We start from the raw sequence: 8,877 nt of genomic DNA on the forward strand, positions 1-8,877 counted from the left end.
TTCAGATGCTCCCAGAAGCAATCATCGCCCTGGCTCTTTATCAAAATTAGTGAAATGACAGGTGGTTTGACTGAGACAGGTCGCACTGGACCTTTCTCAGAATCACAGAAATAAGAGACAGATACAATCTCACAGGATAGTGACAGGGTTGGGCAGGAATGATGTTTCCTCTGGCTGGGGTGTGGAACTAGGGTTCACAGACATAAAATGAGAGTTCACCTCAGAAGGACTGAGAGGAGAAGAGATTTCCTCACCCAGAGTACAGAGAATCTTTGAAATTTTCTCCACAAAGTTTCCAAATTGAACAGATTTTTGGGGCTCAGCGGTGAAGGGAACGTTGCAGGAAAGGGGCGCTGAGGTCAAAGGTCAGACACGTTCTGCGTGAAGGGCAGAACAGTCGCAAGGGGGCGAATAGTCACGCCTGCTCCTATTTCTTATTTTCTAAAACACGATTTTACCTTTGCGCAACACACACAAAATGCTGGTGGAACGCAGCAGGCCAGGCAGCATCAATAGGAAGAACTACAGTCGACGTTTCGGACCCAGACCCTTCCGAGACTTTACCTTTGCGCCCTGTTTTCCTTTGGCCTTCAGCCTGTCGGATTGCACAGGGGAGCGGTGAGAGCTCCAGAGATCCACCAACAGCGGCTGCGGTTATTTCATGTCTCGTTATTTATTGCTATTGATTTATGTTCGCACTTGCACAGTTGTTATGTTCGCACTTGCACAGTTCTTTGTCTTCTGCGCTCTGGTTGATCTTTCACTGATCCTGTTTTAGTTACCGTTCTATAGATTTTCTGAGTATGTCCGCAGAAAAATGAATCTCGGTATTGTACGTGGTGACCTGTATGTACAGTACTCCGATAATAACATATACTCTGCACTTTGAGCCTCTCTGACGGTGGTGTCTGAAAAGAGGATGCTATCTAAGTTGCATGCCATCTTGGTCAATGTCTCCCATCCACTACATAATGTATTGGGTGGGCACAGGAGTACATTCAGCCAGAGACTCATTCCACCGAGATGCAGCACAGAGCGTCATAGGAAGTCATTCCTGCCTGTGGCCATCAAACTTTACAACTCCTCCTTTGGAGGTTCAGACATCCGGAACCAATAGGCTGGTCCTGGACTTATTTCATAATTTACTGGCATAATTTACATATTACTATTTAATTATTTATGGTTCTATTACTATTTATTATTTATGGTGCAACTGTAACGAAAAAGAATTTCCCCCGGGATCAATAAAGTATGACTATGACTATGAATTTATTTTGATTCTGAGAACAAACTGTGACTGACAGCTCCAGCTCCCGGCCACAGACACACTCACAGCCAATCAGCAAATGCCGCTGGGAGACTATTGTTCTCATTGGCTGAGGAGTGTCAGTGGGCGGGACCATAGAACCATAGAACCAGAGAACCATAGAAACTACAGCACAGAAACAGGCCCTTTGGCCCTTCTTGGCTGTGCCGAACCATTTTCTGCCTAGTCCCACTGACCTGCACACAGACCATATCCCTCCATACACCTCCCATCCATGTATCTGTCCAATTTATTCTTAAATGTTACAAAAGAACCCGCATTTACCACGTCGTCTGGCAGCTCATTCCATACTCCCACCACTCTCTGTGTGAAGAAGCCCCCCCATGTTCCCTTTAAACTTTTCCCTCCTCACCCTTAACTCATGTCCTCTGGTTCTTTTCTTCCCTTGCCTCAGTGGAAAAAGCCTGCTTGCATTCACTCTATCTATACCCATCATAATTTTATATACCTCTATCAAATCTCCCCTCATTCTTCTACGCTCCAGGGAGTAAAGTCCTAACCTATTCAACCTTTCTCTGTAACTGAGTTTCTCAAGTCCCAGCAGCATCCTTGTAAACGTTCTCTGCACTCTTTCAACCTTATTTATATCCTTCCTGTAATTTGGTGACCAAAACTGAACACAATACTCCAAATACGGCCTCACCAATGCCTTATACAACCTCATCATAACATTCCAGCTCTTATACTCAATACTTCGATTAATAAAGGCCAATGTACCAAAAGCTCTCTTTACGACCCTATCTACCTGTGACGACACTTTTAGGGAATTTTGTATCTGTATTCCCAGATCCCTCTGTTCCACTGCACTCCTCAGTGCCTTACCATTAACCCTGTATGTTCTACGTTGGTTTGTCCTACCAACGTGCAATACCTCACACTTGTCAGTATTAAACTCCATCTGCCATTTTTCAGCCCATTTTTCCAGCTGGTCTAAGTCCCTCTGCAGGCTCTGAAAACCTTCCTCACTGTCTACTACACCTCCAATCTTTGTATCATCAGCAAACTTGCTGATCCAATTTACCACATTATCATCCAGATCATTGATATAGATGACAAAAAACAATGGACCCAGCACTGATCCCTGTGGCACATCACCAGTCACAGGCCTCCAGTCTGAGAAGCAATCTTCTACTACCACTCTTTGGCTTCTTCCATTGAGCCAATGTCTAATCCAATTTACCACCTTTCCATGTATACCTAGCGACTGAATTTTCCTAACTAACCTCCCATGCGGGACCTTGTCAAAGGCCTTACTGAAATCCACGTAGACAATATCCACTGCCTTCCCTTCATCCACTTTCCTGGTAACCTCCTCGAAAAACTCCAACAGATTGGTTAAACATGACCTACCACGCACAAAGCCATGTTGACTCTCCCTAATAAGCCCCTGTCTATCCAAATGCTTGTAGATTCTGTCTCTTAGTACTCCCTCCAATAATTTACCTACTACTGACGTTAAACTCACCGGCCTATAATTTCCCGGATTACTTTTCGATCCTTTTTTAAACAACGGAACAACATGAGCCACTCTCCAATCCTCCGGCACTTTACTCGTAGACAGCGACCTTTTAAATATTTCTGCCAGGGTCCCCGCAATTTCAACACTAGTCTCCTTCAAGGTCCGAGGGAACACTCTGTCAGGTCCAGGGGATTTATCCACTTTAATTTTCCTCAAGACAGCAAGCACCTCCTCCTTTTCAATCTGTACGGTTTCCATGTTCTCACTACTTGATTCCCTCAATTCCATAGATTTCATGCCAGCTTCCTTAGTAAATACAGACGCAAAAAACCTATTTAAGATCTCCCCCATTTCCTTTGGTTCCACACAAAGCCGACCACTCTGATCTTCAAGAGGACCAATTTTATCCCTTACAATCCTTTTGCTCTTAATATACTTGTAAAAGCTCTTTGGATTATCCTTCACTTTGACTGCCAAGGCAACCTCATGTCTTCTTTTAGTCCTGATTTCTTTCTTAAGTATTTTCTTGCACTTCTTATACTCCTCAAGCACCTCATTTACCCCCTGTTTCCTATACATTTCATACAACTCCCTCTTCTTCTTTATCAGAGTTGCAATATCCCTTGAGAACCAAGGTTCCTTATTCCTATTCAATTTGCCTTTAATCCTGACAGGAACATACAAACTCTGCACTCTCAAAATTTCCCCTTTGAAGGCTTCCCACCTACCAATCACATCTTTGCCAGAGAACAACCTGTCCCAATCCACGCATTTTAGATCCTTTCTCGTTTCTTCAAATTTGGCCTTCTTCCAGTTCAGAACCTCAACCCTAGGACCAGATCTATCCTTGTCCGTGATCAAATTGAAACTAATGGTGTTATGATCGCTGGAACCAACGTGCTCCCCTACACAGACTTCTGTCACTTGCCCTTATTCAGTTCCTAACAGGAGATCCAATATTGCATCCCCTCTAGTTGGTCCCTCTATATACCGATTTAGAAAACTTTCCTGAACACATTTTACAAACTCTAAACCATCTAGACCCCTAACAGTATGGGAGTCCCAATCAATGTATGGAAAATTAAAATCCCCTACCACCACAACTTTATGTTTCCTGCAGTTGCCTGCTATCTCTCTGCAGATTTGCTCTTCCAAGTCTCGTTGACTATTGGGTGGTCTGTAATACAATCCCACTAATGTGGCCATACCTTTCCTGTTTCTCAGCTCCACCCATAAGGACTCAGTAGACAAGCCCTCTAATCTGTCCTGCCTGAGCACTGCTGTAATATTTTCCCTAACAAGCAATGCTACTCCCCCACCTTTCATTCCTCTGCCTCGATCACATCTGAAACATCGGAAACTTGGAATATTAAGCTGCCAGTCCTGCCCCTCCTGTAGCCAAGTTTCACTAATTGCTACAACATCACAATTCCACGTGTCAATCCACGCCCTCAACTCATCCGCCTTCCACGCAATACTCCTAGCATTGAAATATATACACCTCAGAAGATTTTTACCACCACTCACAACCTTTCTATCAGCGGATTTGCTTAAACTTTCAATATCATTTATTTTCACCCCAGCCACACTGTCAGCTCTGGCACTCTGGTTCCCATCCCCCTGCAAATCTAGTTTAAAGCCTCCCCAACAGCACTAACAAACCTCCCTGAAAGGATATTGGTCCCCCTGTGGTTCAAGTGTAACCCGTCTCTCTTGTACAGGTCCAACCTGCCCCAGAAGAGGTCCCAATGATCCAGAAATCTGAAACCCTGCCCCCTACACCAGTTCCTCAGCCACTTGTTCCTCCTCCAGAGCATCCTATTCCTACCCTCACTGGCACCTAGCACAGGTAGCAATCCTGAGATTACCACCCTTGAGGTCCTGCTTTTCAACTTCCTACCAAGCTCTCTATACTCACTGTCCAGGACCTCTTCACTCTTCCTTGCTATGTCATTGGACGCTGAACTTTCTGAGCGAACTGAAGGTTGCAACCGGGAGCGGGTGGACTCGGTGAGAGGCGGGCGATCGGGAACTGCTCCTCGGGTGAAGGCTGCGACACCGGCCGGGTTCTTGAATCTTTCCAATGTCAGAGTCGAAGAGACGGGCGGAGAATCCGTGAGATGTTTCAGCTGGACGGAGGGTGCCCGGCCTTTGCCCTCTGTGGGTCGGGGCCTATTGTCTGGAGCTGCGTCGCAGCGGCTGCCGATAGATCTTCGAAGCTACCACTGCCCCCCTGTGCACTCCGACAGGCTGAAGGCCAAGGGACAACGAGGCGCAAAGGGAAAGCCGTGCTTTAGAAAATAAGTAACAAGAAATGGGAGCTGGCGTGGCCATTCGGCCCCTTGCGCCTGATCTGCTTTTCATTCAGAACATACCTCACCTTTGACCTCAGCGCCACTTTCCTGCAACGTTCCCAGCATCGCAGAACCCCTAAATTTGCTCTTTTTGAATTTGGAAACCTTGTGCAGAAAATTCCAAAGACTCAGTGTACTCTGGGTGAGGAAATTTCTCCTCATCTCAGTCCTGGCTGAGCTGGCCTCGGATTTGGTTCCTCACCCCAGCCAGGGGAAACATCATTCCTGCCAGCACCCTGTGAGACCGTGCCTGTCTGTGTCAGACTACCTCTTCTTTCTCTAATTTTGAGACAGGCCCAGTCAGTACAATCTCTCCGAGGACACTACCTCACCCCCCAAATCAATCTGGGAAACCATCCCTTCATCCCACAGGCTGAACCTGGAAGGGAGACGAGGCCTGTGCAGTGTTCCATGTACGCTCTTACCAGGACCCCTTATACCTTCAGCGGAGATCATTAATCTTGTATTCAAACCTTCCTTCCCATTCAATACTCTTCACTTAATATCAAACTCAAAGAGTGTACAGATACAACACACCATCAGACATGAATTTAAAGGGCAGGTGTTGCAACAGTTTGAGCTTCATACGGGGGGCCACGGAGCAAGCAGGGAGTCACAAAGGGAGGAATGTGGGAGTGTTGTGTGTCTGAGCCCAGCTGTGTGTGTTTGTGTATCAGAATCAGGTTCAATATCACCGGCATGTGTGGTGAAATTTGTTGTTTTGTGACAGCAGTACATTGCAATAAAAACTATGAACTACAATCAGTATATATAACATTAAATTTAAAATGTAGTGCAAAAAGAGAGGGAAAATACTGAGGAAGTGTTCATGAGTTCATTATCCATTCACAAATCTGATGACGGAGGGGAAGAAGCTGTTCCTGAAACGTTGAGTGTGTCTCCAGGGTCCTGTACATCCTCCTTGATGTTGTCAATGAGAAGACGGCCTGTCCTGGGTGATGGGGTCCTTAATGATGGATGCCACCTTCTTCTGGCATCATCTTTTGACTGTGTCCTGGATGTGGAGTCCAGTGTCCATGAAGGAGCTGGCTGAGTTTACAACTTTCTGCAGCATTTATCAATCCTGTGCAGTGGCCTCTCCACACCAGGCAGTGATGCAACCAGTTAGAATGCTCTCCACAGTGCATCTGTAGAAATTTGCAAGTGTCTTTAGTGACAGACGGATTCCCCTCAATCTCCGAATGAAATATAGTCGATGTTGTGCCTTCATTGTAACTGCATCAATATGTTGGGCCCAGGATAGTTCCTCAGATATATTGACAGGCAGGAAATGGAAACTGCTCACCCTTTTCACTTCTAATACCACGATGACGACTGGTGTGTGATCCCTCGACTTCCCCTTCCTGAATCCACAATCAATTCCTTTGTCTTAATGATGTTGAGAGCAAGGTTGTAGCTGCGACACCACTCAAGTTGCTGATTGATCTCACTCCTGTAGTCCTCCTCGTCACCATCTGAAATTTCACCAACAATAGTTGTGTCATCGGCAAGTTTATAGATGAGCCTGGCCACACAGACGTGGGTGTAGAGAGAGTAGAGCAGTGGGCTGAGCACGCATCGCTGAGGTGTGCCAGTGTTGATTGTCAGCAAGGAGGAGATGTTATTTCTGATCCACACAGACTGTGGTCTCCTGGTGAGGATCCAGTTGCAGAAGGAGGTACAGAGGCCCAGGGTTTGGAGCTTGTTGATTACAATTGAGGGTCTGATTGTGTTGAACGCTGAGCTGTAATCAGCAGCCTGACTTGTGTATTGTTGTTGTCCAGGTGATCTAAGGCTGAGTGGAGAAACAGTGAGATTGCATCTGCTGTAGACAGATCGTGGCGATTGGAAAATTGCAGTGGGTCCAGGTCCATGCACAGGCAGGAGTTGATTCCAGTCGTGACCAACTCCTCCAAGTATTTCATCACAGTAGATGTGAGCGCCACTGGGCGATAGTCTTTGAGGCAGTTCACCCTGTTCTTTGTGGTCACCGATACCATTGTCGCCAGTTTCTATGTGTGTGTCCCTGCATCCAAGTGTTTGAAACTGAGAATCCGAGGCTTCCCAGTTGGATTCAGGAACGTTTCCAGTAATTGGGGTCACAGTGAGATCAGAACATTCAGATCAGAACAAAATAATTTACCCAGTAGGTGGGGAACCTTTACAGTTCACAACCCACTCTTGTGTTGAGAGAGATGTTTACAAATTTAAATGTACAATTTAAAATCTACAAAGTAAATTTATTACCAAAGTTTAAACATGTCATCATGCACAATCCTGGATTCAGATTTTTGGGGCAAATTCAGCCAATCCAAGAGCCACAATAGAGTCCCTGACAGTCCAAACCCAACAGAACGGACAAAAACTGAATGCAAAAGACAATAAACTTCGAATATAAAGCAAAAATAAATAAATAATATATAAATGAGAAATACATATCAAGAACATGAGATGAAGAGTCCTTGAAAGTGAGTCCAGAGGTTGTGGGAACAGTGTAGTGATGGGGTTACCGAATTTCACTAAAGTTATGCCCTCTGTATCAACAGCCTAATGGTTCAGGGGTAGTAACTGTTTGCGATCTGGTGGTGTGGGCCTGAAGACCCTGCACTCTCTTCCAGATGGCAGCACTGAGAAGAGAACATGTCCTTGGTGTGTGTTGCGGGGTGGGTGTCCTTCATAATGGATGCTGCTTTTCTGTGACAGCACTCCATAGGGATATGCTCAGTGGTGGGGAGAGGTTTACCCGTGATGTACTGGGCCGTATCCACTACCGTTTGTAAGATTTTCCTTTCAAGGGCCTTGGTGTTTCCATACCTGGCCACGGTGCAACTACTCTCCACCTCATATCTGTACATTTTTGTCAAAGTTTTAAATGTCATGCTGAAGCTTTACAAACTTCAAAGGAGGTCGGGGCACTGCCATGCTTTCTTCGTAATTACACTTAAAGTGATTATAAAAAGTATGTACTCCCCTTGGAAGTTTTCATCTTTTATTGTTTTACAACATTGAGACAGAGTGGATTTAGATTTGTTTTTTTTTCATACTGATCCACAGGAAAAGAAACTTTTGTGTCAATGTGAGAACAGATCACCAAAAAGTGAAAAAAATAATGACAAATATAAAATAGAAAATATTTGAGTACATAAGTATTCACCCCCTACATGTCACCTTGCAATTCCATTTCACGTCTTTCGAAGGTTTGATTTCATTTTTACATATCCACACCCCTCTGCCTACCTGCCTGTCCTTTCAATACAATCCGTATCCTTGGACATGAAGCTCCCAACTATAATCTCCTTTCAGCCACGATTCAGAGATGCCCACAACATCGTAATGTCAATCAGTAACTGTGACACAAGTTCATCTCCCCACTCCATGTATTGCTCGCATTCAAATAGAACACCTTCAGTTCTGTATTCATCACCTTTTCGTTTTCTCACCCTTTTGCACTGCAACTCATCCCGTCCACTGAAATTTACCCTATTGTCAGCCTCTCAATGGTGGCAGTCTCACTGCACACTGCCGCTGTTTGAAAACTAACTATCCTCCCCTCAGCCCTCTCACTCCAGTTCAGATCTGCTGCTAAATTAGTTTAACAACTCTCGGACAGCTCTAGCAATCCTACCCATATGGATATCAGCAGACCCCCCCCCCCCCGCAACCCCCCCCCGAGATCAGGTGTAACCAGTCCTCCCTGTTGTACAGGTCCTATGTTAGCTTATGATCCCGGAATCTGA

Source organism: Mobula birostris, chromosome 3, assembly GCF_030028105.1.
Source record: "Mobula birostris isolate sMobBir1 chromosome 3, sMobBir1.hap1, whole genome shotgun sequence".
In the NCBI taxonomy this organism is placed as follows: Eukaryota; Metazoa; Chordata; class Chondrichthyes; order Myliobatiformes; family Myliobatidae; genus Mobula; species Mobula birostris.